Below are 22,955 nucleotides of genomic sequence, written 5' to 3' on the forward strand. Positions count from 1 at the left end.
AAATATTTAATTGTTATCTAGAAGCCTCTCTAAGTTGCAATGTAGTAAATATTAGTGTTGATCGGTTGTGGTGGGATAATAATTGTATCAATATGACAGGCCTGTAAAGATTTTTTTTCAGAATTAATTAAATTATTGGCTGGTTTCCAATAGTAAACAAAACTAATGTACAGAATATGTACAAAAAATCTGACTGTGACCTTTGTTTGGTGAATAACCTAGGAGCTGAGCTCAAATCATTAGGTAAAACCTTAAATTGCCACAACTGCCCCAGCCAGCTAAACTTCAGATATTTCCTGTGATTCCTATGAATAGGAACTGAATAATATGCATCCTTAAGATCTATGGATGCCATAAAACAATGCTCAGTAATAGTAAGATTAAACGAGAACTTACCAGTTTGAAGTTTGATCTGTATTTTATGAGGAGTTACGATGAGGGATTACGTGAAGAAGCCCGCCAGGACGCATGCGTGTCATTCTGCAAAGCAGCGGTGTGAAATCACAGATAACTGTAATGACTAAACATAGTAAGATTAGAGAAGAGATACCAGTTAAGTATATGATCAAGGGTGGGAGCGGAGGGCACGTAATCCCTCATCGTAACTCCTCATAAAATACAGATCAAACTTCAAACTGGTAAGTTCTCGTTTAATCTTACTATTTTACATCGGAGTCACGTGAGTGACTACGTGAAGATTTTAAAGCACTGTGATTTCATGCCGTGGAAACGAGTCCATGCATCACGTCTGCCTTGATTACTGTAGGAGGAATTGTGTTAACATAATTTGGACATGAATTCGACATTGAAATCATAAAATTTATTAACACAAATTTATAACCCCTTTTTATGGGTTTAAATTAATTTACAGAACTTAAAATAGTTTCTGCAAACGTTCCAGGTTTCATTACTGGTTTGTTGTAAAATAATTGGAATGTTTTTTCCCCAGACCATCCTGCTGCCTTGAGGATTTGGTCCATTGGTACATCCAACTGTATCGCTGCCGATGTAGCTGCAGCCCTGGTGGAATGAGATTTAAAAATATTAGTATCCACCCCAGCCTGTGTTAGCACCTGTTTCAGCCATCTTGAGATGGTCTGGACCGTCAATCTTTTGTGTGGTTGCTTGTGGCTGACCAAAAGTGCCTTCTCATTGCCTCTTAGGATTTTCGTTGTCTCAATGTATAACGACAGATGTCTTACTATACAGAGACGGTCATCTGTTGGGTATGACCTAAATTGTATATTGAGGCCTGCTGATCCCTGTCTGTTCTGCTTTACTAACTCATAGATATGAAACGTAATATTTTCTGTTGAGGAAGTCATGTTGTCCAGTCTTAGTTTATGCAGTGACTGTACCCTCTGTGCCGTGACCAATGCCATTAGCATGACTGTTTTTAATGTCAGTCTGTGTAGGGACAGAGCTGTTGCTGGAGACCAATTCCTGAGCATCTTCAGGACAATACTTACATCCCATATTTGGGAGTACCTGGTTCTTGGGGGATTAGTATTATAAATTCCCCTCATAAGTTTTGTTACCAGTGGGTGAGTCCCAACAGAGTAATGCTCTGTCCCCTGCCGTAGGTAAGTCGATAGGGCACTTCTGGCGCAGTTGATGGCACTGTAACTGAGCCCCTCAACATAGTGGAGGCCTGCCAGATTCCCAGAACAGACGGGATGTTCATGTCTCTGTAGGTGATGTTGTTTTTATGGCAGTACATCTCCCACTTCCTGATATAGACCAGATACTGTTTTTTGGTTGGCTGTCTTTGGGCCGCCGAGATCATGTTCACTGTTCAGTCCGTCAGTCCCAGTTGTAGTAGAGGTGTTTTTAAACTCTACAAATTAATAAGTTCAAATGTTTATGGCATGGGTGGCTATCTCTTGTTACGGGATGTAGCAATAAATCTGGTCTATGTGGGATGGTGATACATGGTTCTAATACCATGTTTAATACCACTGGGAACCATGGTTGAGTAGGCCAATCGGGTACTACCAAAATACCAGACGCAGAGTCTTGTTGTATATTCCTTAATACCCGACTGATGAGGCAGAAAGGAGGGAATGCGTAAATAAACAATTTCCCCGCCAATGCAGCGAAAATGCATCTGTCGCCGCTGCCCCAGGGTCTGATTCCCATGAAACATAATTTGATAACTGGTGGTTAAGTCTGGATGCGAATAGATCGATATCTGGTGTTCCATATTTTGCTGTAATATCAGCAAATACTTTTTTATTCAACATCCATTCGGTGTTTTCATTAAATTTGCGTGACCTGGTGTCTGCCACTAAATTTAGTCTTCCTGGTAGGTAAGTGGCTGATATCCAAATATCTCTCTGGATACACCATTGCCAAATTGTATTAGCCAGATTGTCACATGATGTCGATTTGTTTCCACCCATGTGGTTAGTGTATGCTACCACGGTGGTATTGTCTATCTGTAGTCTAACATGCTGGTGATATGACCCAGTACAATATGACTTTAGGCCATGGAATGCACCCAACATTTCCAGGTAGTTTATGCCCAGTGTGAGTAATAATGATGCCTCCTGAGCAGTCCATCTACCTCCACAGCTGGTGATGGTATTGGTGGCTCCCCACCCAAGTGCACTGGCATCAGTTTGTAGTACCATGGAAGGGTTACAGACAATGATTGGATTGGAACAAAGCCAGATCTATCCACCATTTTAGTTCCATTTTAGCTTTGATTGGTAGTTTCATAGGTCTGTCAAAGTGACCTGCATTAATTTTGAGTGCTTGTATTTTTGCTCTCTGTAAGTTTTGGTAATGTAGAGGTCCAAATTGTGGGCTGGAAAGGCAGCCACCATTTTGCCAATTACTTTTGCTACCAATCTGATGGATGGTTTGCTGATGTCAATGAGGTTATTGCAAGCCTCTATTAAATCTCTAGCCTTTCCCTTAGGCAGAGTCACCGACATGTGAACTGAGTCAATGGTGAACGCCAAATAGTCCATAGTAGTGGAAGGCTTTAGTTTAGATTTAACTGGATGGATAATAAATCCCAGTTTTTCAAATAACTGTTTTGTGGCTGTTACAGTTTGTTTGGCCAATTCCAAAGTTTTGCCCACAATGAGTATGTCATCTAAATATGCCATGACCATGTGTTTATGTTTCCGTAGAAACGCTAGGGCTGGTTTCAAATTTTTTGTGAACAGCCTGGGGGCTGATGATAACCCATTTGGCAGTGCTTTATACTGCCATGGTTGTCCCATCCAGTTGAATTTTAATTAACAACTGTGGTCACCTCGTATAGGCACTGAATAGTAAGCATCTTTTAAATCGATGCTGGCCATGAAATAACCTTTGGAAATTAATTGTTTAGCAGTAACAAAGGTTTCCATTTTGAAGTGAATATATTGTACAAATGTATTCAATTTTGTCAGATCTATGATGATGCGACAACCACCATCTTTTTTGATTTTGGTAAATATATTGGACACGAATTCTAATGGTTTGTGTTGAGTTTTCTCAATTACACCTTTTACGTAAAGCCGCTCCAGTTCAGCTTGCGCATTTGATTTTTCTTTATCAGAAAGCACGAACATTCGGTTCGGTATATGTTGAACTGGAGGGCTGTACTTGTGTATAAACTTTATTGTATATCCCTGGATACTGCTTAAGATGTAAGTATCGGTTGTTAACATGCTCCATGCATTCAGAAAAGAGTGTAATCTACCCCCAACCTCCATGCTCCCTGTATTTTGTAGGGAACCAGACCCACCTACCTCCATAGTTACCAGTGGCAGGTTTACTTCTTTTTTGTAGGTTCTTCGCTGCTGTTGTTGCGCTGGTGTCTGGATTTTCGGTTTGGTTGGCGTTGAAGGTCCCCGCATCTTCCAAGAAGGCCGGCCTGGGCCATGGCCTAAAAAGACTCATGTTTTGAGTACCGGGCCTTCGAGCTTTCACCAGTTCTGCTGGTGGGTGCGTAGGGGTGCTGTCTTTGGCTGTAGTAGGTTTTTGTTGGAGTCCCTTTAATTAGTCCCAGGGTTTTTGCTTCCTCCTCGAGCTCCTTGACTTGCTTCGATAGGTTGCCTCCAAACAATAGTATTGGTGGTTTTGTGGTCCCAGGTTTGCACAGTCCCTGCACCCCTTGCACACTTGTCTTTCCTTCTGCGGACCCCTCTTCCAGGTCAGCCCAGAACTGACCCGCAGTGCTCCCCTCTGATGAGGTAGAAGCACTGTGCAGCCCTTCAAGAGGTACTGCTGTGGGATTATCATAGGGCCCACAGTGACCCGACTCCATCCCCCGGAGTCTGTCACGTTGGAACAAATGCTCCACACACCGCTCCATCCGGCTCCAGCGCTCTCGGTCGCTGGCCGCCCGCGGTTGTTCAAAGTCGGACTCCTCTGAGTCCACGACCTTGTTTGTTTTGTGTCTAGCCTTACTGCCCGGCCGCGTGGATCTGTCCGGTGCGGAGGCGACATCGGGCACAGCTGATCCCACTATCGGTGATCCGAGTGCCGCTGGCTGCCCGCTGCTCCGCGGTCCTCCCTCACCAGGTTTGTCGCAGCCCGTTGGTTTCTCCACCTGTAATCAGCAAGGGAAAACACAAAAAGACCGCAGCTCTTACCTGCAGGTCCTGGTTTAAATTGTCGCTACGGGGGAACGTCGTTCCACCCCGCCTCCTCCGTTTTCGACTTGTCAAAAGTCGACGGCCCCATTCTGAATGGTCTCCCGCCCGGCCGTGGTGTTCTGGCCGGCGCGGGACAAAAATGCGGCACAGCTGATCCCTTACGGGGCTTGTGCCTTCAGCTGCTGCTGGCTCCCGCAACTTCGCGGTCCTCCCCAGCCAGCTTTACTCGCAGCACTTGTGGACACTATTTTGTCCAGCTTCCCCCCCTGTGTAAAAACAGCGCGGGGACAAAAACTACCGCAGAGTAAATCACTTACCTGCAGGTCGCGGTTTCAAACTTACTGCTGCGGGGGAACGTTCCACCCTGCCTGTCGTTTCGCAAGCGTGAAAGCGATATGACACGCATGCGTCCTGGCGGGCTTCTTCACGTAGTCACTCATGTGACTCCGAAGTAAAATCAGCTGTTTTGTGGTGTGGAAATTTTCCATTTTAAAGTGTTTATACTGCACATAAGAGTTGAAGCTCGCCAAATCAAGAATGATACGGCATCCTTCATTTTTCTTCTCCCTTGAGAATATGTTAGAGTCATGGACTGACTGCTCAATCACTCCTTTTCTATGCAATGCCTCTATCTCTGCTTGCATATCCAAAGTTTCCTTTTTGGAACAAATATACACCGGTCTCGGCATATCTTGTCGAGGTGGAAATGTGTCAGCCAAGAACTCAATTTTGTAACCCATTATGCTATGCAGTATAAATGGATCAGAGGTTATCTGTTGACATTCATTTAAAAATAGCCTTAACCTGCCACCAACTTGAAATTCCTCCGCACTCCCCATGTGACTGATGGATGCACAGCCACCTACCTCAATGGTCATAGGCGGTTTATCACAAGGGCCAGCAGACCCTAAGTTTTGTTCGAACTCCTTCCCTTTGCTCTGATATCTTGACCCGCTGGGAACTGAGGCTGACACATCTTCCAAGACGGACCTCTGGCTGGGTCTAAATTGAGCAGACCTGGTATTCCCACTAGCCTCAGAGAACCGATTCCTGCTGGTTGTCACATAGGGGTGATATCGCCGGAGTAGAGGCGATATTCCGGAAGTGGCGGCGCTGTTAACAGCTGCGGTTCGCCTGCAGTCCGTCTGTCTTTATTTTTGTTGTTGTATTTTTATGTCTTGTTTTGGCTAAGTTTTAGTTTGTTGGGTTGTGTTATGGGGGGGGGGGGGTTGAAACGTGTTTTTTTGTCTCTCCCTTCGGGGGAATGCGACTTTTTCTTGTCGTATCCCCCTTCTCTGCCTCCGTCTGCGCTGAGGCCTAATGGCGGAGCTGACGGTCTCCAACCTGCGACCGACCTCGAGGCTCCGGAGGCAGTGCCAGCCAAGACTTACCAACGCGAGGCTGGCCGTCTTCGGGGCCGAGGCAGCGGTGGCCCGACTCGCTGATGCGGCGTTCCAGCTTTCGGCAGCGGCCCGGAGCTGAGACTGCGGGACTCGGAGCTGAGGCAGCGGCCTGGGGCTGTGGCTGCGGGACTCAGAGCTGATGCAGCGGGACTCGGAGCTGAGGCTGTGGTCGGCCGACTCGGAGCGGAGACGGCGTTCCGGCTTTCGGCAGCGGCGACAACACCACGGAGGTCCGCTGGACTGGAGAGCGGCATCTTCGGCCTGGATCGATCGCCTCAGCGCAGAGGGAGAACAAGGAAGGAAGAGACAGAGACTAAGACTTTTGCCTCCATCACAGTGAGGAGGTGCTTGGTGAACTCACTGTGGTGGATGTTAATTTGTGTTTATTGTATGTTTTGTTATTTATTGTTACTGTGTATGACTGCAGGCAACGTAATTTCGTTCAGACCGAAAGGTCTGAATGACAATAAAGGAATCAAATTCAAATTCAAATTCAAATTCAAATTAGAGGAGTCATACCCATATACGGTGTTTTAACCATACCAGCAGCAGCCTTCAATTTGTCCTGCAAGTCTTTGACGTTTACATAAATCTTCTCCGAAGAGATATTTAGCAGGCTGAACATTACTGACCATGCATAAGTGTGCAAACTTAGGGTTAATTTCAGGCCTAATGGCATCTTTACGGAAGCAGTTTATCTCAAAATGAGTATTGCATAACAGTGCCATCGTATCCTGCTGTGCTTCCGACAGTTGAGCCCCATCCACTGACCTAGCAAAAGCCGTAATACCTCCGTAATAACTCCTGACAGTAGTCTCAGGACTCGCTGTAATTTCAGCTCTTTGGACCTTGTTTGGACCCCAGAGGTTTTCCCAAATGGTAGTATTGTAGTATTGACTTTCGGGACATCCAAGGTGTTGCAGTTTTCTGGGCTGGGATATTTCCCAGCCGCATCCAGCATAACCTCTTCCTTCAGCTGATGCAACATCAAATAGCTGATGCTGCTGGCCCGTTCCTCCTGTAGTGGCTTACCTGTCCCCGAGGGAACAGCATATTTTGAGGCAAGAGCAGGTAGCTCTTCCTTATGATGCGTCTGCCGCATATCATCGATTAAGGCATGGGATTCAGATATCCTGTTAATATCCCCATAATTGGAGTCATCTCTATAATATTCTCCGATACTCCCTTCATCAGAGTGGGAGGAATACTGCAACCCTGAGCCAGGTGTTGCCACAGGCATTTGGCTGGAACCGCCTGTTAATGCAACCGGTGCACGGAGCATATTTTGTTCCACCATTTGTTCAATTAGCCGCTCTAGTCTAGATAGTCGGCAAACAACATCTTCCATAGATGTTGGGACAGTGTCCTCCTGTCCAGAATCGTCCGATTGGACCTGTATTACAGATTTAGCTTTGGCTTTGCCCCAACTCGGGTTTGCCAAGCTTCTCCCTCTTGGAGCTGAATCGGAGCTTGCTGTGCAGATCGCGGCTGCCAGCGGCTCCGAAGTAGAAACGGACGGCTGTTGGCTTGTCCCACTGCCACGGTCCTCTGCTACTGCTTTCTCAGAAGCCCGTTTCCCTTTTGCCCTCGGATTTTCCATCACAATAACCTAGGCCAACGTCGGAATTAAGGCAACATTTTACTCACCTGTTTGGCTTTTAAACCTTACCACTAGGGAGACCGACCAAACCGTTCATCCCCAACCAAACCTTGCGCCATGCGTCGACGTATTGACGCGCATGCGTGCTGGTGGGCTCTTCACGTAGTCACTCACGTGACTTTGATATAAAATTTCCTATCTCAGAGAATAGAGGGTCTCTGGGATTTTCTGTCCCCAAGTGTTGTGGAGGCTTGATCATTACACAAACCCAGAGTGGAGATAGATAAGTATTTGAAAGATTGAAAAATTGAGGGGCTATGAGGCACAGAAGAATAGTAGAGGCCACCATAGATCAGACATGATCACATTAAATGGTGGGGCAGGTTTGAAGAAACTGGTGGCATAATCATGCCCCTATTTTTCTGTCATAAAATCATAAGGAATTGGAGTAGAATTAGGCCATTCTGCCCATCAAGTCTGCTCCGCAATTCAATCATGGCTGATCTATCTCTCCCTCCTAACTCCATTCTCCTGCATTCTCCCATAACCTCTGACACATGTGTTCTTCTTGTGTTAATACATTGGGTTTAAAAAGTCTAATGAAAAATCTTCTGTTATATTTCAGATCTGCAGCATTTGTAGATTTTTATTCTCATTAGCTTCACAGTTGAAGGAGCATCTGCCTGAGAAACAATATAAAAAAAGAGAAAATTACCAGCAATGAGTGAAAAATGTGGGTTAGGTAATCTAGTAATGTGTGATATCTCAGCAGTATGTTGGAAAGGAAGGCTTGAAAAGTGGGTGTTGGAACAGATCTTTGGTCTGGCATTTAAATAAATTTGAGCTTGAGTCTTGTAACATGTTGGATTTTCCAGTGAACATGCAAAGTACTGAGCAAAGGAATAAGTGCTGGAGTAACTCAGCAGGTCAGGCATCATCTGTAGAGGAAATGGATAGGTGACATTTTGGTCGCCGGCGACACCACTGTTGTGGGATGAATCACTGATGGTGATGAGTCAGAGTATAGAAGTGAGATCGACCGATTGACCAATTGGTGCCATCACAATAACCTGGCTCTCAACACCAGCAAAATCAAGGAACTGATTGTGGACTTTGGGTAGGATAGGGACCCACAATCCCGTTTATATCAACAGGACGATGGTGGAAAGGGTCAAGAACTTCAAATTCCTGGGCATGCATATTTCCGAAGATTTTTCCTGGTCTCAGCACACTGATGCAATTATAAAGAAAGCACATCAGCGCCTCTACTTCCTGAGAAGATTACGGAGAGTCTGTTTGTCAAAGAGGACTCTCTCGAACTTCTACAGATGCACATTAGAGAGCATGCTGATTGGTTACATCGTGGCTTGGTTCGGCAACTTGAGCGTCCCGGAGCGGAAAAGAATGCAGAAAGTTGTGATCACTACCCAGTCCATCATCGGCTCTGACCTCCCCACGGTCGAAGGGATCTATCGCAGTCGCTGCCTTAAAAAGGCTACCAAAATCATCAAGGACTCACACCATCCTGGCCACAAACTCATCTCTCCGCTGCCATCAGGTAGAAGGTACAGGACCCTGAAATCTGGTACATCCAGGTTCAGGAACAGTATCTTCCCCACAGCCATCAGGCTATTAAACTCACCTTCAAACAAACTCTGAACTATTGCACTTCATCTGTTTATTTATGTGTATATATATGGTCTATGCTATATACACACACTGAACTGTTCTGTATTTATGTTTACAATACTCTGTTGTGCAAGCAAGAATTTCATTGTCCTATCTGCGACACATGACAATAAACTCTCTTGACTTGACTTGAAACTAAAGAAAGGCTCCGACTCTAAATGTTGCTTGTCCATTTTCTTCACATATGTTGCCTGACCCACCTACCTGATATGCAGTTCCTTGTGTCTACTCTTACAAAATATTAAAACATAATTTAAATATTAATAATTTTTGATAATACAGATCAATAATAATTAGGTTTAATGACTTATTTTGAACCATATTGTTTTGAGAGTTATATAGCCATAAGCTGAACTACTTTCCAACATGATTGCCAATCATAATGGTTGCAATAAGTAGGAAATATTAAAAAAGCACATGTAGAAAAATAGAACTGGGAGAGAAGGGAGATATTATTATGAAATTTGTATTTAGTTTAGTTTAGTATAGTTTAGAAATACAACGTGGAAATAGGTCCAGCGGCCCACCGAATCCGCACCAACCAGCGATCCCCGCACATTAACACTACCCTACACACATTAGGGCCAACTTTACATTTATACCAAGCCAATTAACCTACAAACCTGTACGTCTTTGGAGTGTGGGAGGAAGCCGATGATCTTGGAGAAAACCCATGCAGTTCACGGGAAAAACTTAGAAACTCCGTACAGTCAACCACCCCTAGTCAGCATCGAACCCAGATCTCTGATGCTGTAAGTCAGTAGCTCTATCGCTACGACACTGTGCCACACTATTATAATTTGCTTTAGAGAATTTAACCAAAAAAAGTTACTAATCATCGGAATACATTATCTGAAATTGCCTTGGTGATAGGAGGTAAAGGGTAATGGTGGAGGGTTGCTTTCAGACTGGAAGTCTGTAACCGGCGATGTACCACAGGAGTCAGAGCTGGGACTATTGTTGTTTTTCACATATACAATTGACTTACCGAAGATGAGAATGCAGGTAATATGATTAACAAGTTTGCAGATGACACAAAGATTGGTAGAGTTGTAGACAGTGAGGAAAGTGGCTGAGAATGCAGAAGGCATATGTCAGTTGGAAAGTTGGGCAAAGTGATGGCAGATAGAATTTAGAATCAAAATATCATAGTCGTAGAACACAGAAACAGGCCTTTTGACCCAACTCATCGACAGTATTTCATCTACAGTATTCCGACCAAGATACTCCATCTAAGAAAGTCCCATTAACTCACATTTGGCCTAGATCCCTCCAAACTTTTCCTATCCACACACTTGTCCAAATTTCTTTCAGATGCTTTTATTCTACCTACCTCAACTACTTCCTCTGGCACCTCGTTCAACATACCCGTCATCCTCTATGTGAAAAAGTTGTTCCTGAGGTTCCTATTAAATCTCCCCCCCCCCCCCCCCCCCCCCACATAATTTAAAATGTCTGCCCTCTAATTGAATGGAATGCCAAGAAATATGAATGCCAAGTTCTTCACATAAGAAAGTTGTATAGAAGGAGCTGCTAGAGGAGGCGATGGACACAGAAACAATTGCAATGTTTAAAAGGCATTTGTATGGAGTAGAGAGATATGGGCATAATGCAGGCTGATGGAATTAGCATAAATAGGCATCGGCATGGATGAGCTGAGTTAAAGGGCCCATTTCTGTGCTGTACGACTCTATGAATTTATGATCACAAATAATGGTATGAAGAAACTGCTAAGGTTAAATTTTATTATGTGGTGTTATTACAGAGTGCATCAACATGTTTGGTTTAAATTTGCTGCTTGCCAATCCAGGTGAACTGTTAAATAGAAGGCAAATCTCACATGAAAATTAGCACATTGATATGTTTAGCAATGTTACAACATTTTGTGATTTTAAAAATCAAGTCTGCAATTTATCCCATCAGATAAAGCATAACAAGAAGTTTAATTTGACACCTTATTCACTTTCATATCTTCAGTATTAAAAAAGTTATGGCCATTTTCATACTCGGAAATTAGCATCTTGTTTGCTTTTGCTTTTCCATTGCTTTTCCATTTAGACACAAAAGTTGTGATCGAGGACAGTCAAAAGCCCATAACTTTCCTAAAAATCAAGAGAACTGAATGAAATTTTCAGTTATTATAGATTGAAGCATTCTGAAACAAATATAAAACATCTTACTTGGATGACCTTAAATTAAAGCATATAATTAGTTAATTACCTAATTGTAGTTAATTACAAAATTGACCGTTGTGACGAAAATAGTAATAAACACCCAGACTGCCTTGAAAATTCAAAAATGTGCGATTCTCAAGATCAGAACTTTAATATTATTGTATTATATGCTGTAAATCCGTAACAGATAGGTAAATAAATTACAATTTCTTGCAATAGACCAAGTCTTTATGGAGAAGATCAGTTGCTAGCTGGTACATTGGCATATCATAATCAGTAGCATCATCATACTCCTCAGATTGTAACCAATAAGCAACTCTGTACACCTTGTTTTTCCTCAACTTTTCAATTTTGGCATTGTAAACTACAAGTTTTTGCTCTTCAAACCACGCATGACATGCCTTTCTGCCCATTACTTTCTCATTAAGAATGTCCTGTAGATTCCATTGCTTCACAAGAATTTACAATATAACATGATTTTTAAATCTCACTGTCATGAATTTATATGCCAAATGGAAGGAATTTAATGTTTAATTCCCATAAATTAATCTAGAAACATCCACTCAATATAATTTAAAAAAAAAATTTTTTGCACAATACATGGAACTAAAACTGATATTTAGTGTAAAAATATTGACTATGGGTAGACAATAACACAAAATATAGATTATTTAGATGCTCTTATGACATGATTGTCCAAAGAAAAAGAGCATTTAATTCATCTTGCAAGTGGGTTTTTCTGGAACGCGATCGATTGGAACGTTGCATTAGCGGTGAATTTGAACCCCATATCGGCAGGAAATACACTTCCGGTTCGTATGGGGCCCAAATCACATTTTCGCATCGTAAAATGTGATTAAAGCCATCCCAAGAAACATGTCTATATGTAAAATATACGACTTACATTTTGTCTTGTCCCGTTCATGCGATCCGTCATGCTGTAGGCGTTGAAATCATTGGACAACGTCAGCATGGATTTATGAAAGGTAAATCATGTCTGACGAATCTTATAGAATTTTTCGAGGATGTAACTAGTAGAGTGTATAAGGGAGAACAAGTGGATGTGTTATATCTGGACTTTCAGAAGGCTTTCGACAAGGTCCCACATAAGAGATTTTACTTCGGAGTCACGTGAGTGACTACGTGAAGAACCCCGCCAGGACGCATGCGTGTCATATCGCTACACGCATTGCAACAAGTCACAGCAGGGGGAACGACGTTCCCCTTAGCCGCAGAATTTAAAAGCCGGGAACAGCAGGTAAGGAGACTCTGCGTTCTTTCCACTTACTTTACAGGTGGAGGCATGGACAGATCCACGAGAAGGAAGGCTGCGAAAAAGCTGGCGGGGGAGAACCGCGGAGTTGCGGGCAGCCAGCAGCAGCAGCCAACGGCACGCCAATCTCCCGTAATAGGAACAGCTGTGCCCGACTTCGCTCCCGCACCAGCCAAAACTACACCACGGCCGGGCGGTAAATCGAAGCAAAAAAACAGACAGAGTCGTTGACTCCGATGAGTCCGACTTTGAACAGCCGCGAGCGGCCAGTGCCCGTGAGCATTGGGACCGGTTGGAGCGGCTGGGGGAACAGGAGCAGCCGCGAGCGGCCAGTGCCCGTGAGCATTGGTGCCGGTTGGAGCGGCTGCGGGATCAGGAGCAGCCGCGAGTGGCCTGTGCCCGTGAGCATTGGAGCCGGTTGGAGCGGCTGCAGGAACAGGAGCAGCCACGAGTGGCCTGTGCCCGAGAGCATAAGAGTCAGTTGGAGCGGCTGTTGGAGCAAATACTCCAAAGTGGCAGGCTCCGGGAGATGGAGACTAGCCACAGTGGGCAGCTAGTAAGTCCTACAGCAGTACCTCTTGTGGGGCTGCACAGTGTTTCTCCCTCATCAGAGGGGAGTTATGGGGGGTCAATTCTGGGCTGACCCTGAAGAGGGGTATGCAGAACATACCCCTAGTGTGCATGGGGTGAAAGAAAACCTGTTGGATATGGTGTCCCAGTTTATTCAACCCGACCAAACCGGCCAAAACCTTGAGCCCAAAATAGCGGCAAGTATTGACTACACGTCATTCAACCAGCTACAGGGACAGGCATTATTGGATGCCACGGCAAGACACTTACCACCAGGGAACTGCAAATCACAAAATGTTCCCAGTGTCAACCAGTGCATCTGGAAACATGTCGGGGCATCGATCAGAGCCAGGGACTTGAAAATACAAAAAGTTCTGAAAGTCCTAACAGCAGGAATTACGGCTTTCGCCCGCACATTGAACGAACAAGACATGACCCAAGATCACCAAGATGCACTGGCTTTATTTTGCAACTTCCAATACGAGTTAAACAGTATTAGGAAGAGTGCTATCCAACCGGCTTTAGACCGCAAATTTGCAGGCCTCCGCAAACCTGGAACCTCCAAACCACCAATACTACTATTTGGAGGTGACTTATCCAAACAGGTAAAAGAACTTGACGAAGAGGCTAAAACCCTGGGGCTCATAAAAGCAGCGTCCAAATACTACTTCGGCCAGAAACAGCACCCCTACGCACCCACCAGTCGGCCAAGACAAACTGGAGTAAGCGCAAAGGCCAGGAACACCCAACATCGGTCTTTTTTAGGCCATGGCCCAGACCGGCCTTCCTGGAAAATGCGCAAACCCTCAACATCAACCCAACTACAGACCCAGACACCGGCGCCTCAACGTCCACGGAGGATGCCGAAAAAGTAACAAACCTACCACTGGTAACCATAGAGGTAGGTGGGTCTGGTTCCTTACGAATTGAAGGGAGCATGGAGGTTGGTGGGAGATTACAATACTACCTGGATGCATGGAATAAGTTAACTACCGACACTTATATTTTAAGCAGTATCCGGGGTTATACCATAGAATTTATACAAAAACGTAACCCTCCAGTTCAGCATGTACCGAATTGAATGTTCGTGCTTACAGGCATAGAAAAATCAAAAGCACATGCTGAACTACAGCGGTTTTATAAAAAAGGAGTAATTGAGAAAACCCTACACGAATCACAGGAATTCGTGTCCAACATCTTTATCAAAAACAAGAAAGATGGTGGTTGCTGCATCATCATCGATTTGACTACTTTGAATACTTTCGTACAATATATTCATTTCAAGATGGAAACCTTTGTTACTGCTAAGCAATTGATTTCCAAAGGTTACTACATGGCAAGCATCGATTTAAAAGATGCTTATTATACAGTACCCATAAGAGGTGACCACAGATGTTATTTAAAATTCAACTAGATGGGTCAGCATTGGCAATACAGGGCACTCCCTAATGGGCTAACAGCAGCCCCCAGGCAGTTCACAAAAATTTTGAAACCAGCCCTAGCGTTTCTGCGGAAACAAAAACACATGGTAATGGCATATCTAGATGACATACTTATTGTGGGCAAAATTTTGGAATTGGCTAAACAAGCGGTAACAGCCACAAAACAATTATTTGAAAAACTGGGGTTTATCATCCATCCAGTTAAGTCTAAATTAACACCTTCAACCAAAATGGATTATCTGGGGTTCACCATTAACTCAGTTCACATGTCAGTGACTTTGCCGAAAGAAAAGGTTACAGCCTTAATAGAGGCTTGCAGCAAAATCATTGACATCACTAAACCATCCATCAGACTGGAAGCAAGAATAATTGGGAAGATAGTGGCTGCGTTTCCAGCCACACAATTCGGACCTTTACATTATCGAAATTTACAGAGAGCGAAAATAAAAGCACTCAAAATTAATGGTGGTCATTTTGACAGACCAATGAAGCTACCAATAGAAGCCATAATGGAATTAAAATGGTGGGAACATAACATTAGGCATTGTTCCAATCCAATCATTATCAGCAACCCGTCTATGGTACTACAAACTGATGCCAGTGCACTTGGTTGGGGTGCTACCAATTCCATCTCCAGCTGTGGAGGGAGATGGAATGCACAGGAGGCATCATTATTACAAACACTGGGCACAAACTACCTGGAGATGCATTCCATGGCCTTAAGTCATATTGTTCTGGGTTATATCACCAGCATGTTAGACTACAAATTGACAACACCACCGTGGTAGCATATATCAACCATATGGGTGGAAACAAATCGACATCATGTGACAATCTGGCCAACACAATTTGGCAATGGTGTATCCAGAGAGATATTTGGATATCAGCTACCTGCTTACCAGGTAAACTAAATGTAGTGGCAGACAGCAGGTCACGCAAATTCAATGAAAACACTGAATGGATGTTGGATAAAAATGTATTTGCTGAAATTACAGCATGGTATGGAACACCAGATATCGATCTTTTCACATCCAGGCTCAATCACCAGTTATCGAATTATGTTTCATGGGAACCAGACCCTGGGGCAGTGGCAACAGATGCATTTTCGCTGCATTGGGGGAAATTGTTTATTTATGCATTCCCTCCTTTCTGCCTCATCAGTCGGGTATTAAAGAAAATACAGCAAGACTCTGCGTCTGGTATTTTGATAGTACCCGATTGGCCTACTCAACCATGGTTCCCGGTGATACTCGACATGGTATTAGAACCATGCATCACCATCCATCATAGACCTAATTTACTGGTTCATCCCGTAATAAGGGACAGTCACCCATGTCATAATTATACAAACCTATTAATTTGTAGAGTTTGAAAGCACCTCTACTACACCTGGGACTGACGGACCGAAAAGTGGATATGATTGCATCGACCCACAGACAGTCCACCAAAAAAACAGTACTTGGTGTACATCAAGAAATGGGAAAAGTACTGTCACAACAATAACCTCATCCACAGATCAATCAACATCCCGTCTGTTCTGGAATTCCTGGCAAGCCTCCATTATGATGAGGGGCTCAGTTATAGTGCCATCAACTGCGCCAGAAGTGCTCTGTCAACATACCTGTGGCAAGGAACAGAGCGGCATTCTGTAAGGACACACCCCCTGGTAACCAAACTCATGAGGGGCATTTTTAATGCTAATCCCCCAAGAACCAGGTACTCCCAAATATGGGATGTGAGCATTGTACTGACCATGTTAAGAAACTGGTCTCCACCTACAGCTCTGTCCCTACAGAAACTGACAATGAAAACAGTCATGCTGATGGCCTTGGTCACGGCACAAAGGGTCCAGTCGCTACAGAAACTAAGGCTGGACAACATGACTATTTCATCTGGGAATTTGACTTTTCACATCTATGAATTAGTCAAACAGAACAGACAGGGGTCAGCAGGACTAAAAATAGAATTCAGGGCCTACCCGACAGATGATCGTCTCTGTATTGTAACTCACTTACTATTATATATGGAGTATACAAAGATCATCAGAGGCAAAGAAATGGCACTTTTAATCAGCTACAAACAGCCACACAAAAAAGTGACAGTCCAGACCATCTCGAGATGGCTAAAACAGGTCCTAATAAAGGCTGGAGTAGACACTAGCATTTTTAAATCTCACTCCACCAGGGCTGCAGCTACATCGGCAGCTATGAAGTTGGATGTTCCAATGGACCAAATCCTCAAGACAGCAGGATGGTCAACGGAGAGAACTTTCCAACGATTTTATAATAAACCAGTCATTGAACCTGGAACATTTGCAGAAACAATTTTAAGTTCTGTAATATGATTTTACCCCACAAATAGGGGCTATGATTTGGTGTTAATAAATTTATCGTTGTTTTCAATATCGTATTGATGTCTAATGATGTTAACACTATTCTCCCCATAATCAAGGCAGATGTGATGCATGGACTTGTTTTCCACGGTATGAAATCACAGAGCTTTAAAATCTTCACGTAGTCACTCACGTGACTCCGAAGTAAAATAGTAAGATTAAACGAGAACTTACCAGTTTGAAGTTTGATCGTTATTTTATGAGGAGTAACGTTGAGGGAATACGTGATCATATACTCAACTGGTATCTCTTCTCTAATTTTACTATGTTTAGTCATTACAGTTATCTGTGATTTCACACCGCTGCTTTGAAGAATGACACGCATGCGTCCTGGCGGGGTTCTTCACGTATTCCCTCAACGTTACTCCTCATAAAATAACGATCAAACTTCAAACTGGTAAGTTCTCGTTTAATCTTACTATTTGTATACAAACTTAAAGCACACGGTATTGGGGGTTCAGTACTGATGTGGATAGAGAACTGGCTGGCAGACAGGAAGCAAAGAGTAGGAGTAAACGGGTCCTTTTCACAATGGCAGGCAGTGACTAGTGGGGTACCGCAAGGCTCAGTGCTGGGACCCCAGCTATTTACAATATATATTAATGATTTGGATGAGGGAATTGAACGCAACATCTCCAAGTTTGCAGATGACACGAAGCTGGGGGGCAGTGTTAACTGTGAGGATGATGCTAGGAGGCTGCAAGGTGACTTGGATAGGCTGGGCGAGTGGGCAAATGCATGACAGATGCAGTATAATGTGGATAAATGTGAGGTTATCCACTTTGGTGGCAAAAACAGGAAAGTAGACTATTATCTGAATGGTGGCCGATTAGGAAAAGGGGAGATGCAACGAGACCTGGGTGTCATGGTACACCAGTCATTGAAAGTAGGCATGCAGGTGCAGCAGGCAGTGAAGAAAGCGAATGGTATGTTAGCATTCATAGCAAAAGGATTTGAGTATAGGAGCAGGGAGGTTCTACTGCAGTTGTACAGGTTCTTGGTGAGACCACACCTGGAGTATTGCGTACAGTTTTGGTCTCCTAATCTGAGGAAAGACATTCTTGCCATAGAGGGAGTACAGAGAAGGTTCACCATACTGATTCCTGGGATATCAAGACTTTCATATGAAGAAAGACTGGATAGACTCGGCTTGTACTCGCTAGAATTTAGAAGGTTGAGGGGGATCTTATAGAAACTTACAAAATTCTTAAGGGGTTGGACAGGCTAGATGCAGGAAGATTGTTCCCGATGTTGGGGAAGTCCAGAACATGAGGTCACAGTTTAAGGATAACGGGGAAATCTTTTAGGACCGAGATGAGAAAAATATTTTTCACACAGAGAGTGGTGAATCTCTGGAATTCTCTGCCACAGAAGGTAGTTGAGGCCAGTTCATTGGCTATATTTAAGAGGGAGTTAGATGTGGCCCTTGTGGCTAAAGGGATCAGGGGGTATGGAGAGAAGACAGGTACAGGATACTGAGTTGGATGATCAGCCATGATCATATTGAATGGCGGTGCAGGCTCGAAGGGCCGAATGGCATACTCCTACACCTATTTTCTATGTTTCTATGTTGAGGGCATTAGAAGTCGCTTTTTAATTTAATGTAATTATTACATTGTCTTGCGATTAAATAAATAAAAAAATCGGGAACGGAAGTCCGATCGATTGTTCTTCAGCAGCTGGCAGCCCGAGGAAGTTCCCCTCCGATAAGCAGGAGAAAACGGCATTTTAATCCCACCGCCCCCCCCCCCCCCCTAAAAGGCACCAAAGTCACGCACAGGGCCAGTGGCAGAACTGCAGCGCTGCTGAAGGTAAGTTTTGTAACATCACTAATATGTTATTATTTCGGAATACAAATAAAACCTGCATACTGTATATGGGAAAAGGAAGAATGATGCAGGGTTTTTATTATCCCGTTTAAAACCTTAAGGGCCTGTCCCACTTAGACGATTTTTTAGGCGACTGCCGGTGACTAGGCTGTCGCTACACGGTCGCCGGTGTGTCGTGAGTAGTTTCCTCAGTCGCCCAAAGAGTCATAGTATTTTTCTGGTCGCCACTGGATTTTGAAATGTTCTAAACTTTTCGGCAACGGTCGGTGGCCATGGGCTTGTCGTAGCTTGTCCACTCCTGACGTAAGTGCTGTCATAGGTTGTCTTAGGTTGTTGTCTGGATGGCGTAGATTGTCGCCAAAATGACGTAGGTTGTCGCCAGGTGACGTAGGTTTTCGCTGGTGCTGACTTAGGTGAATTCCATAGTTGTAGTCGCCGGCAGTCGCCTAAAAAAGCGCCTAGTGGAACATGCCCTTTAGACTGGAGTGAGATGTTTAACACCCACTACTATGCTGTAAATGAATTAAGAGATATAAGTTTACCTTGAGCAGTAACAAAAAAGCCAGGTAATAACAAAATGGTGGCCTGTTTGCCCTCTGTCTTTGTTTTTCAATTCCATTTGTTTAGGTATCTTAAGCCCAGCAGGGAATTGTGTGCTTGGAATGTGTTCATGCATTCATAAATCACATTCTGAGGGGAGAGCTGTTCTGTCACAAAACAACATTGACACCGTGCTCGCCAATCCCAAGCAGCATCCAAATCCTACAAAAAATAGCCACTTGCCAAAACATAGATATTAAGGATGTGTGAATTTTGTCAATAAGGTAGGTTTTCAAATGGATCTGAAAAGAGAAGAGGCGGAGAAAATCTAACTTAATAAGAACTAGATTTTGGAACGGCAGCCTTTGCATAAAGTTAATAGAAAAAGCAAGAAGTTTGGCATCTTCAAAGATGCATCTTCAAAGAAGTGGAAGCTTACCGATCTTACAGGTTATAGAGTATCATATAGTGAAGGAAGAGGAAAGTTCAAAGATAAACCTTTATGGGGATTTGTTGAGTAATGTTGGAATTGAAGAAAACTCATTGTTGCGGATGGTTTGTTATATGTCAAGCAGGTAAAATTGAAACCAGACTAAAATAGTCAAGCTGAAAGGAAATATTATGGTAGATCATGGAAGAGCTGCTAATGTAGACTTATTGTGGCCAAAAGAATGGTTCATTGGTGCAACGGTTCAATGATTCTTTATTATCACATGTACCGAGTTACGGTGAAAGACTATTTTCACATAAGGTTTGGTAAATTATCACTATACATAAACACAATTCCAAATTAAGTACAAGGTGTATAGAAATAGTCCACTGAGACCATATAAAAGAGTTGCCAGGTTTTGACGCTATTTTCAAAGTACTAGTTGCTTTAAGTGCAGCTGGGCATAAAGGCCCGTTGTCCTGGTGGCGTTGCAAAGTTGGCTTGGCCCAGCAAACCTGTAGGTATTCTCCATCTCTGTTCCACCACATCGTACTGCTGCAGGCCATGTCCAGTCTGCACATTCAGTCTCCTGGAGTGGGGCCCGATTCAGTCGAGCCCCAGGCTGCTGCCGGGCCTCCAGTCGTCGCCTTGACTGGGATCGGCCAACTTCACGGGGATGAGCAGGGACCGGGCTCGGCGGCTTTCCGCTTCCTTCTTCAGGACGGGATTTTCGGTTCCGTGACGGGTGAACTAGGCTTGCTGCCGAGGGATAGCCACAGGATCACGGTCTTCTGCTGCATGGCACCATAGAAGCAGAGAGAAATATTAGTTTCAAAGTTTCTAAGAATAAGTCACTTCAGTGAAACACAAAATATTTTTATCTGGCGGGGCAGAATAGATGGAAGGATGATATTTCTATTGGAGACACAAGAAACTGCGGACGCTGGAATCTCAAGTAAAACACAGCGCTAGAAAAGCCCAACAGGTCAGGCAGAATTGGAAAAGGGGATGGACAGGTAACATTTTAGGGACCCTTCTTCCTCAAAAACTTTGTGTTTTGCTCAAGGTTTCAGCGTCTGCAGTTTCTTGTGTCACAGGTAAAGAAGGGTGCTGACCTGAAAAGTTGCCTGTCCATTCACTTCCCAGATGCTGACTGACTTGCTGAATTGCTCCAGCACTTTGTGTCGATACTCCAAGGAGGGATAATCCACCAAGTTCATAGTCACAGAGAATAATAGTTTTGACTTTGAAGGAGAAACATGAAATCAATAGAAATATTCAAATATCGATTTGTGGGGAAGATGAATAAGGTTAATCCAGTGTAATCCAGTTACCGTTGCCAGCCAAAGGGAGAGACATAAAATGTTGTATTTATAAAGTTTATTTATATCTGCAGGTTCTCTTATCCAGATTTTGTGTAGTTATTTTTGTAATGTAAGAACAAAGAAAATTGCACTTAGCAAGCTTCAACAGGAACAATAATCATCAGATAATCATTTTTTTAGAGTTATGGATCAAAGGGTGTATATTGGTCAGGACTGGGATTATTTCTGCTGCTCTTCCAAATAGTGCCATGGGATCCCTTAGACACTTGAAGAATCATACACAACTTTGATTTAATGTTTCATCTGAAAGATGGACCCTCTGAGCATTTAGCACAGACTTAGTACTGCACTACTGTACCAGCCCAGATTTTCAGATAACAAAACTTGAACATTTCTACAGCAAACGCAGTTGCAATTAACTTCACCTCACATTGAGATTCTCTTGCAATCTTTATCCCTGTCCAAAGAGATAGCAGAAATGTGGGCACTACATTATGTTCATGTCATTCCAAAATTAGTCCAAGTGTGCCACTGATATGAATTGCATTAATGCAGCATGGTGATGTAGGAGAAATGTCAAGATTCAGCCGATTTAATAATAAATTACAGATTTTCTTCCCAAAACTATTCTATGGAGTCCTTACAATGAAGACAACATCATAAAAAATCAATGTTGTAAAAGTGGAAAGGTTACACAATCCATATAGTAACACGTGACAGCATATCAAAGTGAGACACAGTAAGGGAAACATTATGTGGACTTCATTTGATCATGATGGATAACATCTGTGCACAAATACTCTTTCTAGACCTGCGAATTGTTGATTTTATAAATTGCACAAATATTGAACATTCCTCTAAATTTCCTCAATATATGGGAGTTAATTTCCTGGAATAACTGTATATAACTGAAAATACATAATTCAATATTAAGAAAATAGGAAAACGATTGATGCTGGAAATCTGAAATAAAATCGTAAATGAATGAAATCTGTCACAGATCAATTAACTGATGGAGGAATTTTCTGGCACGAGCACCTGAATGTTTATGTTCAAATCATTAATCTATCTTTTCCTTTCAGAAGCTGAGCAAAATGCTGTGCTTTTTTTTTCTTATTTTCCTTTAATTTCAAATTTGGAATACTAGATATGAACATTAAACTTACCCGTAAATTATATACTAACAAGCATTGGAATATTAAAATAATGATATCAAAAAGTGTTCTTCACAATCACTTTATTAAACGATGTTGCTGTATTTATATAATAAAAATTAAGTTATGCCAAATGAGAAGCTTTGGCTTTTTGATATTGATTTGTCTATTTTCATTGAGAATAAAACACAGCCAAGATTTCCTTGTAATCTTTAACCCTGTCTAATTATATAACATAAATGTGTGCACTATATCCATGCCATTCTAAAATGGCTTTCACATTCTCACAGAAAAATGGAACCCATTGCCGTCTCCCCCATATTCAAAAACATTAAGCGTAACATTGCCATTTTTAGCTTCACTTTCGACACGAAAGGCAGACAGTTAAATGCTTTTTAACAATCATCGGGAAAACAAAATCTGTGAATTGGTTGCAGTGGAATTGAAAGGGTTAATCGTCAATGTTGTTTTGGAGGTTCCGAAGACTTGGCTGCCTCGATGTGTCACACAGTGATACTGGCTGTCAAGGTGCTGCTTCA

The sequence above is a fragment of the Amblyraja radiata genome, chromosome 2 (genome assembly GCF_010909765.2).
Source record: "Amblyraja radiata isolate CabotCenter1 chromosome 2, sAmbRad1.1.pri, whole genome shotgun sequence".
Lineage (NCBI taxonomy): Eukaryota > Metazoa > Chordata > Chondrichthyes > Rajiformes > Rajidae > Amblyraja > Amblyraja radiata.